Source organism: Azolla caroliniana, unplaced genomic scaffold, assembly GCF_043228905.1.
Source record: "Azolla caroliniana isolate FFs.n. ecotype wild unplaced genomic scaffold, voAzoCaro1.0.p SCAF_20, whole genome shotgun sequence".
NCBI classification, from domain to species: Eukaryota; Viridiplantae; Streptophyta; class Polypodiopsida; order Salviniales; family Salviniaceae; genus Azolla; species Azolla caroliniana.
The window spans coordinates 13827224-13840054 of NW_028230455.1; positions in this window are offsets into that span (position 1 = coordinate 13827224).

A 12831-nucleotide genomic window follows, 5' to 3' on the forward strand; every position below is an offset into this window, starting at 1 on the left:
ACTCCATCGCCAGATGCCAGGTGGCTGAATCGACAGATGTCGATGCTTCTTCGTAAGACGTCGGTTCGCCGGCGTCGGTGAAGAAAATTCCAGGAGAATACCTCTCCGGAGGTTGCGACAGTCTCTCGGATCGTCGAGGTATGATTGGACTGGTCGCATCGGGTATCGAGGTCGGATGGTCCGAAACCGAATCATTCGGCTGTGCCGAGTCAGAGTTGTCCGAGTCGGTAGTGTAAGGTTCAGCTACCCGTGGAGCGGACCGTGTGTTGAGAGCGGGGCCTTCTTGAAGGGTCGGCACATCGGAGAATGTTACCCTTCGGACTTCGATCGGTTTTTCGACTGATGGATTCATAGCCGACTCGTTGAACACAACGTCCGAACTTCGAACGATTTGTCTGCGTTCGGGGTCCCAGAGTCGGTATCCCATTTCGCCGTCTGATCCATATCCAAGGAAAATGCATTTCCTGGACCGAGGTGCAAGTTTTCGGCGATCATCTTTCGGAATAAGGGCGTACGCCTCGCATCCGAAGATCCTCAGCTTGTCGTAATTCGGCTTACTGCCGATCCATAGTTCCTGAGGAATTTGAAGTCCTAGAGGTCTACTTGGCGACATATTGATTATGTGTACTGCCGTGAGTAGAGCCTCTGCCCAGAAGCCATCCGACAGTCGGGAGTGTTGGAGCATGGAAACTATCCGTTCTTGGATTGTCCGATTCATTCGTTCTGCAATCCCGTTTTGCTCCGGACTGTGTGGTGCCGTAAATTCACGTCGGATGCCGCGTTGTCGGCAGAATTTGACGAATTCGTCGGATTTGAACTCTCCCCCATTGTCTGTCCGAAGGCATTTCAGCTTTCGGTCGGTTTGATTTTCTACCATAGCGAGCCAATCGGTGAAGATCGAGAAGACACGATCTTTGGTGCGAATTGGATAAGCCCACACCTTTCGAGTCGAATCGTCAATAAAACTAACGAAGTAAGAGGCACCGCCTAGAGACTGATGCGGCATTGGGCCACAGACGTCCGAATGGACTAAATCAAGAGGTCTCGTTTCTCTTGGTGCTGATGTCGGGTGTGATGCGGCTGCTTGTTTGCCATACTGGCAATGCTCGCAGAATTGATGGTCGGAGAAGGAGAGTTTGGGGATGTATCCGGCTCTAGATAGATGCGTGATGCCGGCCTTGCTGAGGTGTCCTAATCTTCGGTGCCATAGTGATGACACAGGAATATCCACCAAAAACAGGTTACCCTCTCTGAGCGTAACATGTAACGGATACAGGGAGTGTATCTTAGGTCCTCTAGCAAGCAGGAGGTTCCCCCTGTGGAGTGTCCACCCTCCCGAAGAAAAACCGGCACGAATGCCGTCTTCATCTAGTTGTCCGACTGAGATCAATGGCCTTGAGAGCTCGGGTACATGTCGGACATTGTGGAGTACAAGTGTAGAGCCACCTGCAAGGTTGAGCTCTACTGTGCCGATTCCGATGATGTCACAGTGTTGTGAGTTGCCGACCCGAACTGAGTCGGAGTGACGGATCGTATATTGCCGAAATTGGGACCGATGAGGAGTCACATGAAATGACGCGCCCGAATCCAAGAGCCATGTGCTCGATTCTTCAGTCGTGAGCAGAACTTCTGATCCGACTGGATTTTCGATTGATAGTATATTCGGGTCGTCCGGTAGTACATCAGCTGAGGAGCTGACGTAATTGATCTCCTCATGCCGGCCACTCTTCTTGTTGTTCTTGTTCTTGAGTGCGCGGCAGTCGGCTTTGATGTGTCCGGGTTTCTTGCAATAGTTGCAGATTCGGTTATCCCGTGACTGGCTCCGTCTTCGCTGATTGTTCGGCGGTCGTGAGGAATCTCTTCCTCGTATGTTCGATCGGTCTGTCGAACCTTGTACTACGTAAGCGTCGTCTGTTGAGTCTTTGGCGAAAGACTTTCTCCGAGCTGCTTCGGTCAGGATTGCGCTCGTGACTTCGGAGTATTTAACAGCCGTGGTTGACGCGTTGCACACGGTTGTGACGAAAGTTTCCCATGATGAGGGAAGGCTGCTCATGAGTATCATTGCTCTGAGTTCATCCTCGATTGCCGTCCCCTGTGACGAGATTTGGGAGCTTATGCTTTCGTACTCATTGAGGTGTGCTTGAACCGAATCGGATTCTTTCATCCGCAAGTTGTAGAGGCGCCGGATCAGAAACATCTTCGTTGCGGCGACCTTCTTTTCGTAAGTGTCCGACAGTGTTTTCCACAGTTCGAATGCTGTCGTACACGATTGCACCGTAAAGTATACCGATTCCGATAGGTGCATCCGAATCGTGGCGCGGACGATTCTGTCCAGCTTCTGCCACTCCATTGGTTTGTATCCTTCTGGAGGTTCTTCATTTTCGATGGGATCGATTTGTCCCTTGACTATGAGATAGTCCTGCATTTGTTCCTTCCAGAAGTTGAAGTTCGATCCATCGAACTTTCGTAGACTCATTTCTGACGAGCCGGATGTTGATGCCATCAAATTCGGTTTCGGTTGACGAAGCTCGGTTCGGAGTTGACTACGAACCTTGTTGGAGTGCAGCCGGTTGGCTCACCCGATATCGTTCTAGTCGGATTTGAACCCGAGTCGGTTCGGCTTCGGAACTTGCTCTAATTGACTCCGGTAGCTTGAGGGACAGAACCGACTGGTCTTCCCGAATGTTGCCGAGTCGGAGTGAGCCCGGTTCGCTTCGGATATATGTGCCGAATACCGATTATTGAAACCGATTATCTGGACCAATTCTGCTTCGGGTGGCTGCAGCGACGAGAGAGACAGATCCAACTGATCCTCTCGAATGTCGATCAGCCGGATGAAGCACGAATTGGGGTTGTTGTCTTGAGACCGATCTGCACCGAGTGGTTACAACGAGCGGCGTTTGATTACCTCTTCGGATGCCGTTTAACCGAATGGAGCACGATCGTGTCAATGATGCACAAGGGGATTTCACCTCGAGCGGTTACGATCACAACGAACAGAGTACGACCTGATGGCTTACTCCAAGCAAGATGATCTAACGCAATGAGATGCAAACCTGGTTTTTCTTCTTCTTCTCTCTTCTTCGAATGACGCAGGAAACCGAATGCAGAGACGACGGCCGACAGCGGATTGAAGGACCGACTACTGTGCAGGCTCTGATACCAGATGTTGGAAGCAATGTCGTCAGTGCAGAAGATCAAGAAGCACTCGATTCCTGTTTATTCCCTGTGTATGACAGTTTCTATGTCGTTGCACAGAGAGAGAGAGAGAGAGAGAGAGAGAGAGAGAGAGAGAGGCACAAAAGAGTCTTTATTTCATAAAGAAGAATAATACAACAACCAACCTCACAAAGAGGTTACAAGGTCACTATATATAGTGACCGACTTAGGGCAACTACCCTTTATGCTAATTACATAAATGGCCGAAACGGGATGGTGTGAATACGTCCATTATACACATGTATTCGACAATACTCTCATCTGTAAAATTTTATAACTACATAATGGAAGGAGTTGGTTTTTTGGAAAGGAAAAAAACATAAAACCGGAATACACCTTGTTGGTTCATTGCTAAGGAGTTTGAGTGGGCAAGCACCCTACGTGAGAAGGGTAGGCAAGAGAATGTGTCAACCACTCTTGGGCATATCAATTGAACAATTAGATATCTTGGCAACTCATCTTTTTAATCTCATTCTTATACTTGATCAAATAGTAGAAAATGTATTGATTGAAAATACGTATGTTCACACTATTACTTAATCATTTGATTCATTATTAAGGAACATCAGAAATAATTAGCCCAACAACACACTCTTATCTATTAAGTAAACCAACCATGCACACATACAATATATCTATTAAGGTGAAAGCTTGAGAGTCAACATTTTAATGTTTGAGCTCGAAATCTTAGTGAAAAGTGAAGAGAAATCTCAAAGGAGCACCAAAAGTGACCGTTACAAGTTTTATATAATTTAGACCCTTTCTTATTATATTGGCCACAACGTATTTGTCTCTTGCCCCTTTTCCCTTGCTTTCTAGATTTGTGCCTTTAGTTCCAATGCCAATGTCAACATGGAAAGCAAAAGGAAGTGAAATGAAGAAGTATTTAACAAGAGACGAGTAAGCCATAGCATTCTTGACCAAACAACCTTATTAGTAGTGTTTGGTGGCACATCAAACACCATCATAAAAGCATTTATCCCAAATCTAAATAGAGCAATAGACATGAAAACCATGTTGACCACAATACTATGCAAGTTAACTAGCACATTACTATGAATTACACTTCGTTTGAGAAGCCCAGAAGTGCAACCACAACTTAGAACACCTTTTTAAGGAATTAGAATGCTAGTTAGCATCAGTTGAAATAGTATTAGGGTTTATTACTATATAATGTTGTGAGCTTCAAAACTGATTGGCAATTTATTAGAGAGCTAACACCATAACAATGTAGCAATAAGCAAATTAGAGAGAGTTTCCAAGAGACATAAAGGAAACTTAGGCAAGCGAAGAAAGCACACTTGTTGGAGAGTTGACGCAAGGTCAACTGGGTTTTGAACGAGATATTTTTTTCTTTATTGAGAGGCATTACTATGAGGACTAGTTCACAATAGCTAATATTTAAATAGAAGATCTCAAGGTCAAATTGACAAGCCTTAGGTACCCCCTAAAATGAAAAGGATGCAACTATATTCCAATCTCTTTGTATAGAATGTAATCATATAACAAATGGATTACCATGTCTCTCAAGAAGAAGTTGGTTGCAAATTTCAACAACCAACAAGTACCTAAAGTTATCAATACTAAAACACTCAAGAAGAAGTAAGTTGGTGGCATGCTTCAACTCTCAACGAATGCCTAAAGGTATATGCACTAGAACTCTAGCACGAAAGGTTTCATAAAAAATATAAGCTTCCATTGTATGTGCAGATATTACATTTTGAAGTATTTGGTGGGTAATCACCTATGAAATGGACGTAGATCATTGTTTTTGACATTGTAATTGTCTTTCTCATGAAAAAATCCTATTAGCAATTGATAAATTAGTGAGCGCTTGCTATAGTTCATTGGCCTCAATTTTGTTTTTAGTACACAAAGAGTGGTTGTCTATTTATAACTATCTAGAAATAGGGAACGTTATGTCACCTTTGAATTTGATCATTCGCTCAATTTTCCATGAGAAAGAGACGTCTTGAGTATTATGAAATAAGTCCCAACTTTCATTCACATTTTAACACTGGATCTGTTTTGAAAAGTTGAAGGCCATCGATGTGAGCTAGATAATATTTAGTAGTTCTCATCAACTCAACATACTTTACGATTGCTTATAGCATTGTAACTTTATATTATTTCTTGATAACTCTTTATCATTCTACATATGAGAGTTTCGAAGCTACAAATATGGCCTCTTTACTCTTTTCATGGGAAATGTATGACAAGATAAGCGAAGCTTGAATGCAAATACGCTAGAAACAAGACCATTTAATGCAAAGGCCATTGCCGACAATATCTTGATATTTATTGGATAGGCATAAACTATTAGTGATCATTTACATTGTTCTAAATATAGTATGGGTGAGCAATCTATGCTAAACTGAAATGTATACAAGATTCTATCGTGGTTGTGCATAAGTTATTTTGGGCCAATCCCACACTTTCAAAGGTTACGAGCACTCACATTAGTTCAACGGTTTCCTCCTTTTTTGTTATGTGTTGGAAGTTTTGATGTACAACTAATCATTTTAGCAATATGTTATGTTTCGTGGATCTTAGAGTGAAAATATCCTTTCTTGTTGAATCTTTATGCATGTGATTTGCATGTGCGAGACTATATTTTCGTAGGTGTATGGTGTTTATGCCACGATATTCACAGTGTCACATAAGGAATACTTGCCAAACCTTCAAAAGTAATTTCTAACATTGGAGCATAAACAAAGTCTTGTTGTTCCAAAAACAATATATCATAATGGGCTCTTTTGGGTTCCCAAGAGCATAGAAAAAGACATCTTGATGCTGATTCATGAATGGTGGCTTGGCATGTAGACAATATGCACATAATTCCACAACTAATGAGGAAGAAAAAAACATTTTCTGGAAATTTGGATTGTTGTAATTTGAGGTTAGTAAGAAGATGCCTTTGAATTAAGTTCTTACATCGGTAATAAAAGCATAAGAAATTATATATGACACAATGTGATATAACATAGGAATACAATAGTGATGAAGGTAAAAAGTTCCAAGCTCATTAAGTCAATCGTATTGTATGTTTCTATAATCCATATTGTTTTCCTATATGTAATCTCATGAAATGATGACCTTGAAGTCTCAACTCTTTTAATTTTTGTGGAGATTGGAGTTTTGCTCTTGAGAAAACAAATTATTTTTTTGAGCAATATGTTTTCTCATAGATGAATGATCATTAATAACACAAATTTACTACCCCTACAATGTTTTGTGGCTTTAAAGGAAGACAATGGTGGCACAAAGTTTTTGATTCTGGAGGGTCAACCTCAAAATATTACAGTCAAACCAAAAGAAGTAGAATTCAAGAAGATAAGAGCAACTCAGCTTCTCCATTGTCACTAATCGTCAAACTTGAGATTTATTTTCCTCTTGAGGACCTACATCAAGGCCAAAATAAAGGCATATGCATAGTTATGGTTATGGTGTCCCTTTTGAAAGTGAACTTTTAAGTGCTCTCATGTTGCATCATTTAGAAGCTTTCCAAGGCTCTCATAGAATCATATGAGAAGGGACGAGATTGAAGTGGCCAAAAATGAATTCTTTGTGAGTAAAATGGTACGGGCAAAAAGTTTTGCATGCCTTTTGCTTGGACAATATGTCAATAAGCCAAAAACTAGACTTCATTGCCCATATTAAATTTACTTTTTCCTAGTCGGACACCGCGTGAGTTTTGATTAATATATATACCATTAAATATACCAAACACACACACACACACACATAGTTTTCTTTCCTTAACGTATCATTAATTATTAATGTTATGTTAAACTTAACTATTAATTTGATCACATGACATGCCGACAATGTGTTGCCTCTTCCTACATATTAAAGTTTGATGATATATTGGAGGTTATCTCCCACATGGATTTCTAATTTTTATCTTCGAAATTTATATACGTATGCACTGTATTGTATTACACAAACCACTTTACAAATGACAAAATAGATCACTTTCACGGACCACCGTTTTGTCCATTAGTCCAAGAGATCCATCATCATTGCATACTAGCATAAGCACAAGTTACGATGCAAATTCACTATTACCATCCTTTCCATAGTGCCAAGATTATTCCTAGTTTCCAAAACCTTAACGACAATTTGGCATATTGCCTCTATAACAAAACATATTTTGATTATTTACAAGCTTATGGCATTCTAATTTCTTTGCATGTTTAGTTTGAGGCAATTTGCATTAAAGATAGTGGAACTATTTGTCCGTTAATCACTATTTAGGATGTTGTTACCCTCATTGTATTTGAAAGGCAAATAGCAACCACTTCAAGTTTCAACCTCTTTGGCTTGTCTAGAATTGGAGTTTAATAATCTAATTTTCCAAAGAAAACCATGTTGAATATATTGTTTGAAACAAATACACAAATCAATCAAATGCATTTGAAACTTTATGGATTGTGCAATCTCTAATGGATCGTGGGTAGTCATGTGTTTGCATTAGGAGATATCACTCTAAATTCTTAGAAATTTGAACTAATCCAATGGTCGCATATTACTAGTTCAATTGGCACATGCTTCACATCAAAATATGTGCCCTCATGCCAATAAAAATCTTCATACTAGAATATGTTCAAAGTCGTTGCATAATTATATAGACTAATCCAATCAGTTTAAAATAAATAAAAATAATAGATAATCATGTGGCATAAATTTGTATATACAAGCTGAGGAACTCACCTCTCCGGCCACCCGTAAGCTATCTCAAAACTTAGTTTCATCATTTTAATTGTACATCTTCAAATAAAATTATACTCGCTCATTTGTTACACAAGCATGACCTAAATGACCAACCCATGTATCTTAATTTCAATCATAACATTCTTGATCTTGATTATGTTTCGAAGTAACTTCCACTTCACTCTTGGATCGTTGTTCAACATATACGTAGAAGAAGAAGGTTCCCCCTTTCTTGCATAGCCATGGCCCATGAATATAGGAATCTTGTCTTGCAAGCCTAAACATTTTGTCCATCAAGTATTTCTATATATGTGGGTTCTTATAATTTTTTTATATGCATAACATCAACATACCATCGCATTCAATTTTGCTACACGTGTAATATACATTTATATTATTCCCTTGAGTTTTATGCTTATGCTTTCTTTTAGATTTGTTGTCAATAAAGAAGCTTGTGCCCTATCTTTACCATATCCAAACTTTGTATCTAGTTTTATTTTATTTTATTTTTAAGATTCACCTTGGTATTAATGGAAAGATGCCCAAAGGCTACAAAGAACTCATACATGAAAATACAACCACCATACCCACATCAACCAACATATCGAATAGCAAAAGTCCTCATGCATCTACCGTAGAAATTGTATTTACACCATATCCAAACTTTGTATCTAGATGCATTCAATGAATTCTTTATGGATATCATTCTAAGCTTGAGAGAGCTTAATAATTATGCCAAAACTTAGACCTTAGCATTCATACCGTTTCACCTTCAAAATGAATTATCGTGATGCTTCCTTATTTTTCTAACTCAAATCATTGGATTGCCTTAAGTAGCTACTTAATATATATACACATTTGATATTCATGTGAATAGCTTCATTAACAACTAGCAAGAGGTGCATGTCGGTACCAACAAGAAGGCCAATATTTTAGCTTTTCTCTATCCTCCTCTTGGATGAAACTTTTATTTCTTAAAAAACTCATGGATGGCTCATTTGCTAGAGAGAGAGAGAGAGAGAGAGCATGTTTTCAAGTAGTATTTCTTGAGAACATATATTGTTTTGGCCTCACAATTCATGATAATTCGCTCTAGTTCACATGCAAGCACACATAGTTTGCCAATCAAAGCTAGAATTTCTATTACTGCAATATCACAAGCCCAACACAACAAAGAAACAAGAATGTTAATTGGCATGCTTGTACGTTTACAAGGCATGGTAAAATAATGTCTCGGTGAGGCAATTTTTTCGTATAACATCCATTGTTTCCTAGAGTCGAGGTGAAACACAATGTTGTGTATGTTGGGGCAAATATGTCAAGAATCACAAAAGCTATAGATTATTGCTTCTACATGGAAATAAAATGTCATCATAGCTTCTTTGTATCAAGCTGAGCTTAGAATTGCATTTTCAGTATTGTGCCTTTTGCAGTAGATTTATGCATTACTCATGCGTTGGTGCCAACAAGTAGAGTCAATCTTTAGCATAGAATTGTACAACAATGGATGATAACAAGCATGGTTGAAAGATTCCAATACGTAACCGTATAAACTTTCTCAAGAATATTTCTACTTTCATCTAAAAGTTTTGACCACCATTTTTGTTGAATTTTGTCAAGCTTTCTATAAAATGTTGGACAAGTTGTTAATACTTATCGAGATACGTGAGCATTGGTTTCTCGAGAATTACCAAGACTAAACACATGGAAATCTAATGTGAGACAAGACATGAAATCCAAAGTGTGTTTGTTGCATGTTAGGTGATGGTGCTCTTGTAAGAGAGAGAACTCGATTCAAAATAATTATGTTCCAAAGCTACCTTACTTTAAATAGGGTGAGATTGAACCATATGCTCATGGAGTAGGAAGAACTCCCCTAGCCCAAAGAATAAATGGATGCCTTTGGCTCCTTGAGGGTTGCCAAGAAAGCGAGGTCAAGACTCAAAACATAAATGCATTTGGTAGAAGCACTTACTTGATCCAACAAAGGTAAGTTTATTGCTATACTCATCCCCGAAATGTTGGGAGGGTGACATGACAAATTCCTTTTTGTGCCTTGGGGGCTTCGACCTTGTGTGAATATACTAAAGGGAGGAGAGTATTTCACAATCTTCCTAACACAAACATTAGCATCATGACATATGTACCATATTTACATTAGCGATGCATGTAATGAAAACTACAAACATATGGAGCAAGAACAAAAATAATGACAACCACTAGTTGCGTTTGATGTTAGCATTGCTATTATGGGTAAAACCATTTAGATAGTTGACCCTACATCGTCTTTCTACCAAATAGTTTGTATTGGTAGACCGTAGTATCAATATTAACACCTATATATTGTTTGTACACTCCCAAGGTATATCTAATCACCACTTTCTGATATCGATTCATCAAAAAGCTTACCTTTGGAGTTTCTCGAATTCACGAAACTAGAAAAGTGTACAAGAATACACTACCCCAATCATTTATTTGCTGCCTTATATTCGCCAATGTGAACATTAGATTTTAGATTGAGTTGGTGATCATTCCATGTACTAGCTTTAGTAGATTTTAGACGTTCGATTTATGTCCTATAATTTTATTCTCGAGATACATGAGCATTGGGCTACCCCTGCATTGCCCAAATCAAGGACAAGCGTGATAATGGTTCATGGATGCCAAACTCATAAGACTCAATTGTTTGATTTCAAAGAGAGTTCATCTCCACATGTGTTTTTTGGGATCCGAGGAAGAACTTCTTTACCCCGAACATGCTTTATGTATGTGCAAAATTTATCTCACTCTAGGAAACCACACCATTGGTGAACTTCACGCCAGGACATCCGAAATGGTGCTACCAACCGCCTCACTGGCTCTACCCCCCCCCCCCCCCCCAACAACAAATCCCCCATATTGCTTTCGGTGATATCAAAGTCTAGTTGTGTTCAGAAGCTTGCTAGTTATGTTTTGATGCTTGTTGAAAAATAACAGGTTTTGTCGTGCAACCGTTTGTTGTTACGTGGACCACGATTGCCCCCCCTTTTTTATCTAAGTTGTCACATAACAATAGCCAAATATATATGAATGCGACCTGTAAATAGTAGAGTATCTATAGATACTTGGAGTGTACATAGCTTGATTTGTATATGCAATTCAGATTCAGCTAACTAATGGGAAACAGTTTAAAAAATAAAAAATAAGTTTTTTTATGTATGTGCCCTCCTAGTGTTCCCCACCTAGAGTAAATTTCGTTGGGTCTAAGTTTTCCATCCGGGACTTTTTGGGTTGGGCCCTATATTTTGTCATACACAAACAGGGAGTGACTTTATACACAAATAGGGAATCTCTATCTCTCTCCTATCCCTCTTAGTTATATCAATGGATAAGTTGCTTTCGGTGCAAGTTTTCCTTGGCCCTTTTCTTTGGGTTTGTCACATAGGAACGGAGGGGCGAGGTTCTTTTTTCCGTAAAGGAAGTGTGAATAATTAAAACATGACAATATACAAAAAAAAAACACCCTCATGTTTTTTTGCTTTTTCTTCTAAAATCCATGCCCCCCCCTTCCTTGAGTGAGGGAGTCCTGACTCTCCAAGGATGATAATAAAATCTATTTATCTCTTTACAATCACACGAAAAACAGAATCGGAGCCCCCCCCATCTCTCCACACACACACACATTCTACGAAAGGGTTACATTGCTTTGGATGTAAGTTTTCATTCTCGGAATATTCACCCAAAGGCATCCTCTCTGTTGTGCATATGCGTGTGCGTGTGTGCGTGCATGTCTCTCGTCGGGACGACTCTCTATCTGGCTCTCTATTTCGAGGAGACACTCTAGAAAAGGTGACACTTTCCAAGGAGATGTGTGGGACATAATAATGTACAAATCTAGATGCATGTTTTGCTCTTTCAATGAAGAGTGTGTAGACCTCTCTCTATATAGAGATAAGAGGAGGTTTTTGGCCCCTCCTCCTCTACATATAGAAGTGAACATACATACAAAAAAAATGAGGTCTATTTTTTTTTTTCCCATCACAAAACCCACACACACGCACATTCTACATAATAGAGATAAATAATATATATACAAAAGAATGTGTATATTCTCTCTCTAGATAAATAATATATGTATATACAAAATGTGTATGCTCTCTCTCTCAAAAAAAGTGTATATTCTCTCTCTAGATAAATAATATATATACAAAAGAATGTGTATGTTCTCTCTCTCAAAAAAAGTGTATATTCTCTCTCTAGATAAATAATATATATACAAAAGAATGTGTATGTTCTCTCTCTCTTTCCAAAAAAATGTATATATTCTCTCTCTAGATAAATAATATATATACAAAAGAATGTGTATGTTCTCTCTCTCTTTCCAAAAAAATGTGTATATTCTCTCTCTAGATAAATAATATATATACAAAAGAATGTGTATGTTCTCTCTCTCAAAAAAAGTGTATATTCTCTCTCTAGATAAATAATATATATACAAAAGAATGTGTATGTTCTCTCTCTCTTTCCAAAAAAATGTATATATTCTCTCTCTAGATAAATAATATATATACAAAAGAATGTGTATGTTCTCTCTCTCTTTCCAAAAAAATGTGTATATTCTCTCTCTAGATAAATAATATATGTATATACAAAAGAATGTGTATGTTCTCTCTCTCTCAAAAAAAAAGTGTATATTCTCTCTCTAGATAAATAACATATATACAAAAGAATTTGTATGTTCTCTCTCTCTCAAGACTCCAAGAATACATATATCTATGTACATATAGCAAAAGCAAAAAGCAAAAAAAGCAAAAAGCAAAAGCAAAAAGCAAAAGCAGGGCTCATCAGTAGGAGGACAAAGAGGCATGGCGGGAGCTCACGAGACAGACAACAGGATTTGGAGAAGCTTTGGTGTTACAC